Here is a 14,115-nt window from a genome sequence, read left to right on the forward strand (position 1 = left end):
TATCACTGGAAGTTTTTCAGATGCATTTATTGAATATTGAGTGCAAGCAGCTCCAAGACAAACTGACCAACTGGACAAATTGGTCATGTGTCTGGTGGATATTGGGTGTTAATCTTTCTCATGAAAAAATGTTTACTAATTTGTTTGGCTGCGCTATAAACAAATATACAAATTGCTCTTCTTCAATTGCATTTCTGACAGAGAAGCTACTCAAAATGTGTTTGCTCCCAGAAGTTGATACACCTGTCATTTTAAACTCTGGGACCTGAATTAACCGCAAGTATCAATTCATTGTCAATTTCTATATAGGCCAGTCTTCTCTTTGGACTTGTGGTGTTGTTATAATAACATATAAACCCTTCTTGTTATAAATACCAACTTCAGTTGTTATAACATAAATGCCCTGATAACAGAGGTGCAAACTCACCTTGCGGTGCTTTGACTCCGAAATAGGCTATTTATGTGATTCATGTAAATCAGTTGAGTTTTTCAGAAGTCTCTCTGTGAGCAGCTCGTTTTACAAAAACAGCAACAGAGATGCGTTGTCTGCACCTGAAACAGTAAGACAGAAGAAAAATGGGGATAAGATGAAGAAGGTTTGAGAGTGGCTAGCTTGTCATTTAGCTATGTCTGGTGCCATTTGTTGAAACATGTTATACTTTTCATAAAGCCAATGTGCTCATCATTGTTACTTTCCATGAACATACAAATCACAGCCAGACGTTTGAGCTGCAGCAAACTTTGGAAATGTTGAACTCATTGTTCTGCATAAACGAGTATGATTATTGAAGAGTTAGTAGACCTACTTACCATTAACAAATCAGAGACCAATGTAGGGCAAATTTCTTGCACAATAATTTAATGAATGAAAACAATCCACAGAAATTAAACTGCTATAACTGGAAATAATATTTTAAATGTGGTAAGCTATAAAGTATACTATTATTTGAAATTATAATCAATATAGTAACACTTTATTATTCATAGCATTCATATTATTCATTAACATTATACTAACAGTATACTATTAAATGAACACTTTACTATTGATTTAATGTTATAATATTATATTAATACACTCTTTATACTAGTTCCTCCTCCAGGTTGTGGATAGTGCCTCTCCAGTGGACTGATGTCCATTTACCCAGAGCCAGAATGCCATTGTGCCAACATGTGCTGTCCCCGGACGAGTTTGCACCCCTGCGATAATGTGTAGCTGTATGTTATGTATTTATAGTGTGTCATTACAGATATGCAGTATATGTCAATATAACATGAAAGTATCTTCACATTTAGGGAGCATTTCACATGCCAAAAGACAGAGACACCAACAGACACGCATACACACAAATATCAACAGACTGACAGGCGGTTGTGGAGCACATCATTTCTCTGCCTGTTATATAAGCACTAAGGGCCAGATTTGTTTAGGATCTCCATAATGCGCACACACGCGCGCGCGCAAAACATGCACATATGCAAGCACATCCACACTGACACAAACACGCACATACTTGTTACTAAAGACAACTTTGCATCATCCAAATGACTCAGTATGACCACTGAAATCTGTCCCAAGGAACCAAACATCCTGCTTACTCTCCGATCAAATGAAGTAGTCTGGTCTTGATAATAAAGTAGCAATCAAGGATCTGAGTGTTCTGTTGTGATACAGTTGCATGTGTTGACCTTTCCTCAGTTACTGAAAATGAGACCTGCTGATGCAGTTTTGTTTTATGTATCTGCACAGTAATGAGACAGGAAAGCAACTAGAGACAGGTGCTATTTGAAGACTGTTCATAAATCATTAAAACATTGTCAAAATGATTGGGACACAGTGTCTGCAAGAGTAAACACAAGAGACAATGTCGATTATTGGTGCAACAAGTAAGGACAGTGTCTGCAAAGGGTGGGGATACTCATGCCAAGGTAAAGCAAGGTAAGTTTATTTGCACAGCATGTTCAACAACAAAACTGAAGCAGAGTCTTGAGCAACTGGCACAGCAGAAAATGTTTAGTTTGCATCAGCGGCAACTTAACTCAGCTCAAATGCAGCTCCAGTATGACTGTAACAGTGATCAGTAAACAGTAAGACTGATATATGTTATACAAGTAATTGCAGGCATCTACTGTAGGAATAAAATTAAACTCCAAACCACAAAGATAAGTTACACGCTTCTAAAGTACTTTATCTCTACTTAACAGGGCAACCACACATATGCTGAGCCAGTTGTACACAAGATATGGCTTGTCATGTTGGATGAGAAGGGGGGAGCTTTTTGGGGGAGACAGGTCAGTTGGGCACCTTTTCTGACACTGAATTGCAGTCAATCATATCTAACCATTTCATTAATTAGTAACTTTTTCTTGGAGCTTCTCTCACTGGAGATGTCCTGTGTTTTCTACATGGAAATCTCCATTACAAGCTCCTTCTTAAATCTTTTTACTGCCTCATTTGACAGCAGGGCACACCTATACTATTAGATCATGTTTGCACAGAAAAGTTGGTAACACTTTACAATGTGAGTCCATCCTACATTAATCACTGCGAATGGTTGTTAGAATTGCAAAATAGAGATTCAGACTCACTTCAACAGTCTTCAAAACTTGTTCAAAATGTCTAACATCAATGCTTGTGCCTGGCATATTCTGTATAAATAAAACTAAAATAGAACCATGCCATCGTCTTATGGCTCTGGTAAATAACCACAAACTAAGAGTGAGGCAGTCGATGTAGTTTGACCTTTGCTCTCATGTTTTTATTGTGACACAGTAAAAAGGCTGTAACATTCTTTATTGGTCTGTTTTCTGCTGCAAACATTTTGTACTGTACTGATGCACTGATGACTACCTTATTTGGAATCCTAAATATATATAAAATGGGCAGCCAGTGTTTTTTTTTTATTAACTTAACGCTTGTTAGCAATCGAATGGGATTAGTTAAATCTACACATTACGCAAAGCATTTCTTTCCTCTTTGTACATTTTGCACTCAGACAGTTTGCATCAAGAATGTAACATGTTGGGGGGTCAGTGAATCTGCATTGTGAGTGATAATAGTTGATATTATGATTACCTTTTGGTGCATCATTTCTAATATGGACACAAGCTAGTTACTAGCTATAATAGTTACTAGCTATAATACTAACAGTATAATGGAACAGCCATTCCCTTTGCTAACTGTTGGATGTTTCCTGCTAATTAAACATAATGTTAAATATCTCCACTCAGTACATTGTCTGTAGGGCTTCTGCTTCCTGTCCTAGATGCCAGGTAACTAGGTATGGTTAGACTGCAGCGCTCGGCCATCACTTGTGGTCATTAACTCATGGCCATGAACTCTCAGTGCATGTTCAAACATGTGCTTTCATGCAAATTTTGGTTGATGTCTGTCAAATCACAAACTTGGATGCAAACATATTTGGTGCTGTGGAGGCTGTGCTTTGTTTACTCTATACCCTTAGGCAAATCAAGATAGAATGAAGTTCAGACAATTTATCGTCTCTGGATACAGATTTGAAACTGTAGTCAACATTTATCTTGATGACAGATTGAGTCAACAATGTAGATCCACTGTGTACTGGACAGTTTTATGCTTGTTGTCACTTCCCGTTTTCCTGTGCAGTGAAGGCATATTTATGATGTTACAGGTGTGCTTGCTTTTGATTTAACTTTCACTCAAAATGGTTTAGATAATCTTGCTAACCTGTTGGCTTTTTTACAGCCCGTATCTTCTGACTGTTGGAGTTTGTTGCCAAATCCTGAAATCTTAGCAATTATACTCATGAATACAGTTATCATAACTGATAGAATCAATGGCCAAAGCTACAAAACTAGAAGTTTTCCTTTAAGGTCCTCAGGATAGTCTTTTTAGTGATCAACTATTTTAGTAGCAGCTGAGGCAAAAGCACCCTCTGTGCTGTCGATAGAGGAGCATTTACAGATCTCACCACCAAGGCTAGAACCAACACTCCAAGGTAAGAAAAACGAAGTTGTGTGCACCAGAGGTAAAACTAACTGAGCTTATATATTTTGATAAAAATATGAGTATTTAGAACACAATGAGCATACAGACTGACCACAGTAAAGGTTTCACTTCACTTTTTTTTTAACCCTGAAACAGCATCATTATTGGAATCCATTCAAACTGCTGCAAAATCAAGCTGACTACAGCAAACTACAAAACTTTTTCAAGTCACCTTTCCTGTTTGCACATGTTTGATAGACAGTAGCTATAGGACCAGAGAGAAAGAAAAAAGTAAAAAGAAACAGCTCTCAGTAAGCTCCAGAATAATTGTGCAAGAGTGCAACAGGAAAATAAATTGGGAAAGAATGCAATGTTGAAATACATTCTAACTTGTAGCGCAATAATTAAATAAAATGTTTATTTATTTATTTATTGTCTTTTTGTTTCTATTAGTCTATCTTTCCATCTGACAAACCCCAGCCTGCAGCCAAGATGAAGTGCAGACTGCAGGCTGTAACACCATGAAGGGTGTTACGTTTGAACAGCCGCTGTTAGTGTTGTTGGACGGAAGGTCATGTGACAGGAAAACTGACAAACATCTAGATGGTAGACTTCCTGAAAGAGGCAGAGAGAGAAAGAACAAATGCAAGGCTGTGTTTAATGTCAAACAATGCCATTTGGTTTGATATCATTGAAATCATATTTGTTTCTGCCTTTGCACAGAATTGTAAAGTAGGATCTTGTCACATTTTTGGTGCTGTATATACATATGTATTTACAATATACTGTGGTTATGAACATGTTATCAATGCAAATTTATAACTTATTTGCTTTTCATTTGTTTCTTGTTGTGGTAGACAAGAAATTGAGATAAATGAGAAAGACATAGAGAGACAGCTTGGAAGAGTGGGAGGAAAAACAAGAGACAATAAGAGTGTTTATGACAAAGAGAGAGGCAGATTACAACACACTGAAAATACAAAGTGACAGAGTGTGAAAGAGGAAGACAGCTTCAACTCATAATGCATTTCCTTAAAGGGACTATATGTAAGTTTTTCAATTAAATTATAAAAATTCATTGCCTTATTGTCACTGGGCTCAAAACTCACTTAGAAATGAAGCACACTCCTGTTTTCTCCGTTGCTTGCATCAGCCACTACTCTGCTTTGAATGTGTGGTTTCCAGGTCGGATTCAGCTCTGTGCGCACTCTCGAGGCTTTCTTGTACTACAGTGACAACACAGCAGCTAATGACATGCAGTCCACTAACACCATAAACCAACCGGCTCACAGCAAAACACAGGCTCCACGTAAGGATACAAAACAACAATAAAGGTTTATGTGCTGAAGCCCATCAGACCAAACAGGTTCAGATGATGTCGAGTAAGAACAAAGTGAGCATTAGTAAAGCTGGAGAAACACAGAGAAAGTCATGTTAGCTCGCCTGCTAACGTTGAGCAGTTGCTAATGTTATCCGGTGCAAAGTTGTATCACTTTCCACATTACTTCACCAACTAAAGCGACCCATGTTACTATCCTGTGTACCACTGTTGATTTAGCCTGCAAGAAAGGATGCAACGGCAAAAAGCAAATGTGGAGCGATTTGGCCTATATTGATGCAGCCAGGAGCAGCCAGCTAACGCTACAGTAGCTCGGACCTGCCGCTGTTTTCTTCATAACTTTCACTTTAGGTTTATTGTGGTTTTACCAATATTCAGGTACACGGCTTCTCCACCTCTCAGTCGCTGTAACTAACGTGACGCACATAATATACAATACTGCCACAAAAAGGTCACAACAACACAGAGGAAGAGCCATCCACTATCACTAGTTACAATAAAGTTACTTACTGCGGTCTAACTTTTATAAAGTATGACACAATCTTGTTATAATATGCAGTCCAGCTCACTAACTGTTTCATTATCATCCAATAGTACAATGTAGCTGTGCTGACATTGCTGAGCCTCCGGTGACATATCAGCAGGCGAGCTAACAATGTAGCATGTCGGCTAAATGCAGTAAATGTAACGTTATCATGTAACGAGCATGGATTAGTTCAACCTACAGTTGATAAAACTATTACTGTATCGTTGCAGTGGGAGTTTACCTGAGTTTCCAGCTCTGTTTGTTCTCCCTGTCTGTCTATAGCGGCTGTCACTCTGCCTTTTTTCGGGAGTATTGAGGCAATATGCGGCTTGCAGCGCTGAATGAAAGGTACGGCGCCGGTGTTGATCTGCCTCTGAACCGCAAACGTTCTAGTACCAGAGCCTGAACATGTCTGGAGAAAAGCCACAGCCTGCATGTTGGTGTTTCTGCGTTTATTGTGGTATTTCTGTATGAAAGTGGTTGTGTTTCGGATTATGCTCTCTCATGAGTTCAAGAGAGCACGCGTACGAGCACACACCTGGTTGCAATGTTAGAACCGCACCGCTAGTGGCCACTGAAAACTACATAATGCCCCTTTAATGTAATACAGGAAACAGCTGAACTGCCAGATAAACCAAACTCCCCACTGGAAGCCCAACTTTAGCTCAACTAAGAACTAACATATGAAAATATTTAATAGTTGACCATAGTGGGGGTGAAATTTACCTGGTGGCCACACAGCAGCATTATTGCACTTTCTTGGATCCCTCTTTAATGTCACTGGCCTCCAGGATTACAGATACAAACAACAAATACTGCTTGCCACAACATTATGTAAATTGCAGAAGAAAGTGCAGCATGCTTTTTGCTAATGAGCAAAATATGCTAGCTTGTGAGCAGGCTGTGACTAGTGAGAAGTGGTGGAGGCTAGGCTTTGTCATAGCTTCATACCTTCTTCACATTTAATGTAAGGTGAATGATGGCATTTGTGTAAAAAACAAAATAAAACATAGCTGAGCTGCAGGTGTTAGAAGTCACTGTAGGATGTATTGTGCTTGTGTCTAGCTTGCAATGCCGTCTGTTTTTCGCCAACTTTGACATGTTTTGTAGTCGTGGGGGCTTAACGGAGATGATATGCATACAGCTTTGATCGTATTAGCTTGCTCACCATTATCATCGGGACTAAACCCAAATACTCCCAAACAGGGGCAGAGGCATTTTAATTTAACATTATCCCCAACACACACAGTCGCTATAGACTAGCTCCTTTTTGTGTGCATAGTGAGTGTGTGGTCAGAGCTGGCCCTTCTTATAGCCATCTAACCAGCTGCTTAGTGCCCTGCAGCCGCCAGGGGGCCCCCAAACTCATTAATCAGTCGCTGAATGTGACTGATCTTCTGACCTGGCAACCCTAAATTATTTATCTACAATGAACTGGTACTTATTGTTGCTAATGTAATGTTAGCAACTGGCAGTGTTTTCTTACAAGTAAGGATTATCACGTTTGTTTGATTCAAAACTGACAACCAATTACGTAAGTATACAAAGTGCCCCCCTCCCTCACGAACGGTCCACAGGTGAAAGTGTCTAAAAGAATATAACCATCAGGTGCTGAAAGAATTAGAAGGTTGATGAGAGCACACAAAAGGTTATGGTAATGGAGTCATGTGTAGTTTTCAGTGGCCTCTAGCAGTTTGGATTCAGATTGCAACCACTACGACTTGTGTGCATGCTGAAAATAATGAGCAAGCTAAAACACCAGAGACTGCATCACACAAAATGCTAGAAGCTCAGCTGAACTCCCACTGCAACGTTATCACTAATATTTTTATCAGCTTGACGTTGAACTAATCCATGCTCGTAGCATGACATCCTGAAAGATAGTCTTTTGCATTAATTTCATGTGTTGTTGTAGTTTACATTTTTATCAGTAGTTTACCATTGTTTATTTCAGCATGGCTAAAAACGGTTACATCATTTCTTGTAGGCTAAAATTAACGCTGTGACATCTTATCGGTAGGCTTCCTAGGATAGTAATCACAATTTCACGTGATTTCCGGTAATGTTATCTTACCTGTCCTTACATGGACTTTGTGTTGGAGTCTGTGTTGTGCTGGTAGCCAGTCATTTTTTGGTGACTCCATTTTATTAACTGCGTTGTTGTTGTTGTTGCTGTTGAGTTCAGGCTTAAGAGCAGGCATGAATGTCACAGCCTACTTAAGCCAATGGATTTCATGGAAATTCCTAACCATTTTCTTCACATAGGAAGCAGCAGAAACTAGCTAAATGCGGGTGTAAACTGCAGCATTCTCTGTCGCCACGTTCCGGCTGTCTGTAAGGCCTTAAGTAATGTAATCTTCCACATTATCTTCAATTTTTAGGCAATAATGAAGTATTTTGGTGGAGGTGAAAGAGATGGCGAAAGTGCTGGCAAGTGAACATTTTCCACTGCCGTCATTTTAAATAGTTTTAGTACACTGGTACTGACACTTCTTTTACTTGTTTTAATTTTATTAAATGTTATGCACGGTCCACATCAAATAATAATAATTGTCCCACACAGCAGCTGAAGATGACTCTACTGGAGCTCCTCGTTCAGGTATAGATGATACCACAACAGATAATGTTGGGCAAAGATACATCAAAATGCTTAAAATAAGATACCCTAAAGTGTATCAAAATAAAGCAAAATACAAAATACAGCTTCCACGCCATGTATCAAAATAAACTACTGTATTTTTTTGCTTCAAAAATACTAAAAATACTTTTCCAAGGTACCATGAAATCATTTCACAAACCTATCAGTCTATTTGATTTATCCCTTCACCAGTACAATAGCTCAGTTGATTAAGTGGACAGTGTTTGAGAACCTAATGTGTCATTTGACATATGCAACCAGTCAAGAGATCAGATATTCACATATTCCTGTGATCACCCAGATGAAGGTTAGCTTTAAAGTAACCAACAGTTTGCTAATGACTCATAATTTTATCCTAATTTAGTTACTTGGTGTTTGGTAATAAAGGTGTTTGGTGAACATTTTTATGATGTCATCATATAGAGTTCTCACAGTATTTTACAGTATTGTATTTTTAAACAGCTAAATACAAACACTAAAGTATTTTGATACATACTTTATAAGCAATCAAATAATTACTGAGATACATATTTTAAATACATGTATCATAAATAATGTCCATTCCCGATGAAAAAAATGTTTTATATGTTGAGGGGAACAAATTCTGCCCCAAAGATGAGATGCTGGTCCCTTTGGACAATTATAGAAAAATAGAATTTTATTGTTTGACATACCTGAAAATTTTGTCATGTACCTGAAAATGTGGCCTTAAAGGAAGTTGTTGCACCTTGCTTGACATTACAAATAAAGTGTAATTGAATTCAAATCTGAGATTAAGTGCTTGAAATATTACAGAAGCGAAGGACCACAAACATTTACAGAGAAAGAGGAGAGAGAATGAAAGAGGTAAGAGGTGAAAAAGAGATGACACAGCTCATCATCTGCCTGCTTCAGGGTCGACCTCTCCACTCCACCCACTTGTTGGGTTGAGAGTCTGCTACGTGATGGAGGCTTTTAATCCTATATTAGCAAGCAGGCAGTCAGTCAGGCAGGCAGTCCAGAGATTAGTGCCTGTCATCTGACTGCCCTGGCTGGCCAGAGAGAGGGATTAAACTGAAATAAATGCACCACTTCCTAGTAAACACCAGCATTATAGGCAAGGGGGACGGTTAGTTTCTGAGCAGAAAAACGTTTTATAATTAGACTATCTTTATTTGTTTGGTTCTGCTTTAGGGAAGGGACACCATTTACACATTCATACATGTGGCAGATGGCAATAAAGGGAGAGATACAAATATATTCCTTTTCAGTGATAATGGTTAACCTAAGCAAGGGCAAATAAAGTAGATATTGATTTGGATTTAGACAAGATTTCTGTCAAATTGATCAAATGTAACATTCACAGCTCCACAAGCCCAACTTGTAGTTTGCTGTTCATGCACTCTGTTAATCCATCAAGCTATTTCCTTCACATGCAGACAGACAGACAGACAGACAGACAGACAGACAGACAGACAGACAGACAGATAGACAGACAGATAGATAGATAGATAGATAGATAGATAGATAGATAGATAGATAGGAGCCTTTAAAGCTCATGGGGCAATACCCATCTCCAACAATTTAGCACACAATCTCATTAGTTAGCCTGTTTCTCCATTTCCATTCATGCATGGTTTCATGCCGCTCTGAACAGTCACAGCTACCACTAGTCATGACATCAGGATTATTTAAAGGACCATGCTAGCATTTTTTGCATATTGCAGCTATTAATTAATAATTAATTAATGAAGTTGCTCATTGGTTTGTGGACTTTGAAGCCTCGACTTTTTGGCCATCACCATCTTGGTTTTTTTTTAACCAGAATTGCAACACCTGACACATCGCCTTGGTTGCAGCTTGCCAATCAAACCATAGCCACGCACTATAGCATACCCTTCTTTATCATCTATTTTACCCTAAATGGGACCATAATTTTCAAAATAACATTATAGTAACACTTTCATAAAGTCAGACCATCAGCTAATGATGGTGCTAACTCAGTGAGTCAATACCAAATAGGTAGGTAGAAATATTTTGTCACAATTAAACTGAATTTATAATCATGTCAATACCCTGCCCAATTCATTGTAATAATCTCTCCATCTCTATGTTATTGTCTAGTCAAGATAGGTTGTTGAGGTAGCAGTGGGGGTTAGAGAGAGGGAGGAACAGCAAACAGTAGACTAGCTAAGTATGGATACTGTGTACTCTACAGCCACCTCTGATCACATTGGCGTCAGTCAAAAGCAAGTGAATTGGTCCACTTGCACTGATCCACTTGTGCACAGTACTTAATCAGCTTTCCAGTGGTTTGGTGGAATACTACAGTGCGCAAATTTAAGGGGACAACAAGGATGGTTTGCTAATAGAGGGTGGAGGGCCGGTCTAGGGCAAAAATGCTAGGGCCGATTTTTTTTGTCTCACTTGAGCCCTGCCTGTGGCTGCGGCTGACCCATTCATCCACCAAACCTGCTCCCTTCTTGGGCTTATTATACTATGTCACCTGACTCCCTAAAGCCTTTCTGACAGAAAGCTTTAAGAAAGCCTTTCTTTAGTTGCCAGTGAATGTATCCTGATTAACGTTAGCCATGTTGATCTTGAATGTGACTGGCGCAAGTGCCGCTGCCTCATGTGGTGTCGGAATAATCTGAAAACTAAGTTAGCGTAAAGAACATATTGTTTAAACGCCCAGGGCAGTAAAATACAAAACATCTTCCCTAATAAGTTTTTTTTTTTTTTCAGGACAGCAGGTTCCAGGATTCTCCTTTTGAATGCAGCCATTAACAGTCATGTGAACTGATAATGAGGACACTGAAATATTGGAAACTGAAGGGTGGAAAGAAGTGCAGATGACAGCTTTATGGTTGATCACACAAAAAGGGGCAGGATGTCCTGTCCTAATATTGCTGCTAAGCTGTGTTTTATGGTCTAAATTCAAAACAGCCAGAACAATAAATGTGTTTTTTGTTTATCATTGCCAAATTACCTTTAGGCAAAAATATGGCTTCATTAAAGCCCCAATTCTGGATGCTGTTTTCTTTCTTCTGTTTTCTCTGTTGCTGTCCACTTTCACATTCAAATATATGAGCTTTGTGTATTACATTTTCATAACAGCCTGCAGTTAAATATACTTTTGCCATAACAATAAAGAAGCAATATGACATGTGATGTTAAACCGTGGTATTATCAGTCCCTCTGCACAGAATGAAAATGATAAAAGAAGGATAGATCATTACTGTTCAGATCTGACTGGCATGCTTATGAATGTTGCCATGCAACTTTTGATAATGTTGCCATGGTAATAATCATTGCTGCAGAGCATATGACAGAAAGTTGATCTGTTACCAAGGCTGTGTTTTGCAGAGCATTTTCTGAGAGAGTTGTGTCCTCCAGAGTCTGGTACTCTGTCCATGCATGTGCATGACACTCTTTTTTTCACATGTAACAAGGATATCTATCACATTAGATACCACAAGGTGACATTTTGAGTTTAATACAGTTAAATTCTTGTAAATGGATATTCTGTGAGGAAACTTAGTATAGAGGCAAGACCTAAAAAGCACATACAGCAGCACAGTAAATTGTACGTCAGAGATGCAAAGAAATGTCCAGAGGGAAACCATCAGCAGGTGCTGTCAAAGACAATATGTGACAGGATTTCTGATGCAATTTAATTTTTGATTTTTAAAGATGTTCGAATCATTAAAGTTTTGTGAATTTCTCAATCTTGTGTTCACAAAAATAACATTTTGACATTTTGGGAAAATATATTTATTTGCTTTAGAAGTTTGATACCACTCTTGTATCTTAAACCTGCAGTGCAGAACCTTTGTCTCCCTTTCAGACAATAACAGTATTTACACACTTTCAATATGTGCTAATGACAGATGCCTACAGGTGAGCTTGCCCTGGCTCGTGTTCAGAAATAGTTTTAAAAATAAAAAGATATTTCCACAGTTCCAAGACACTAATCCATTATCTAGGTAGAGAAAAGTTGTATTGTCTTTACATACACACACATAGATCAGCCACAGGTCACTGATGGGTAAACTGATACGAAATCAGTACAACATTAATTAAATTTTACAGTTTAATTAACATAATTAAATATTAAATTAATCTGCCATTAAATTATATATTTTAGATATTGTCACAGAGCCCTGTGACACAGTTAAACATGGGAGGAGTAAACATTACATATCTTGGAGAGACTGATGCACTTAAATCTTTTCCACATCTGGCCAGAATGCATCTAGACATCCTGAGGTGGTTTAAGTAATTAAATCGGGATTTCCCTAATGCTTCTTAGATGCTTTTTGAGACTGGATAGCTCTCCAATCTGATCAAGACATTTGGAGTGACTTAGAGTTTGGTCAAAAAGAGTGTAAGCATAGGACAAAAACTAGACTTGATCTGTACAAAGTTCAAAGTACAAACATCTATATTTCTACTTCATATGCTTAACACTGACATGAAAGTCAAATCGATCTTCTCATCTAACTCAGCAAGAGAGCAAATAAGTGTATCTCCCAAATTAAAGTATTCCTTTAATATAACCTCAGATGATGGAATAATTACTTCACCATCACATACATGTTCTGCGGTTTATAAATGTGCACAGTTCAGTATTTTTATTCATTTATTAATAATTTCTGTCATATTTGCAGAAGTGTCCACTCCATGTGCCTTATGATTCCTCACTTGTAACTTCACAAAAGACCTCATTATTGTTGAGCGTCTGGTGGGGGATTTAGCCAACAGGCCAATCAGCGTCTCCTTAACGAAGCATTATCCGGTCGGCTAAGCTCCTGTTTTGCTATTCACTCATTAAACGCTCTAAGTAACTTATTTTTTTCTCCTTAGGAACAGACGTTTAATCTCTTTTTCACTTAAGGGATAAATACATTCTCAAACACATTTTCTCTGTCTCACTCTAAATTACACACACACAATTTCACTTCACCTAACAAATACTCTCTTGTTCAAAACTTTAAAGCTAAATCTTTGGGTCTCCCTTATGGAAAAATGTACTAATTTCTTTTTCTTTTTTAATTTTCTGTTACCCTCCTTCATCTTTTAAACTGTACATTTAAACATTTTCTCCTTTGCTTTCTGTTTGTCTTTCTTCCTCACTTTACATCTCTTTCTGTCTCACAGGGATAAACACATGCCCTCTGGAATGTGTTTATCCCACCTCACCTCCTGGTCATTGGGTCACTTCGCTTGACTGCTCGCCTCCTTGTCTTTCTTCTTCTGCTACTCAGGCTTCTCCCCTTTCAGACAATCAGGCCACTGACATAATGTATCAAAAACACATCCCTCTCAATCATTTTAATGAAACACTATGTTCACTCAAAGTGGCTGAGAGCTCCTGCAAAAGATCAAAAGGCAAAAATGTTCCCTTGCTCAACCTTCATCTTAAGAAGTACCATTTCTGATTTTGCCTCAAAGACTATTTTTTTCCTTTTAAAACTTAAAAATACATTTTTTAAAAGCATGTTGACATGTTTTTTACTACAAAAAAGCTGCTGCTGGAAACGAGATTGATGGGAATGGTGAGAGTGAAGCAGTAAGGTTGTGGTCCGTAAACCAAAATAATTAACTTAAAAATGCTTATTTTATACATTATATTTTGCTTCATATCTATTTGGTAACAAATACAA

The 14,115-nt window shown here is 38.2% G+C and overlaps 1 long non-coding RNA gene across 1 annotated transcript; it reads left to right on the forward strand.

Moving 5' to 3' along the window:
* The first annotated feature begins 1,633 nt into the window (after positions 1 to 1,633).
* LOC123956862 lies at positions 1,634 to 12,194 on the forward strand. Its single transcript, XR_006821660.1, has 2 exons — positions 1,634 to 1,939; positions 11,195 to 12,194. It is a non-coding gene; the product is annotated as an uncharacterized LOC123956862 (long non-coding RNA).
* The last annotated feature ends 1,921 nt before the right edge of the window (positions 12,195 to 14,115 follow it).

The sequence above is a fragment of the Micropterus dolomieu genome, linkage group LG18 (genome assembly GCF_021292245.1).
Source record: "Micropterus dolomieu isolate WLL.071019.BEF.003 ecotype Adirondacks linkage group LG18, ASM2129224v1, whole genome shotgun sequence".
In the NCBI taxonomy this organism is placed as follows: domain Eukaryota; kingdom Metazoa; phylum Chordata; class Actinopteri; order Centrarchiformes; family Centrarchidae; genus Micropterus; species Micropterus dolomieu.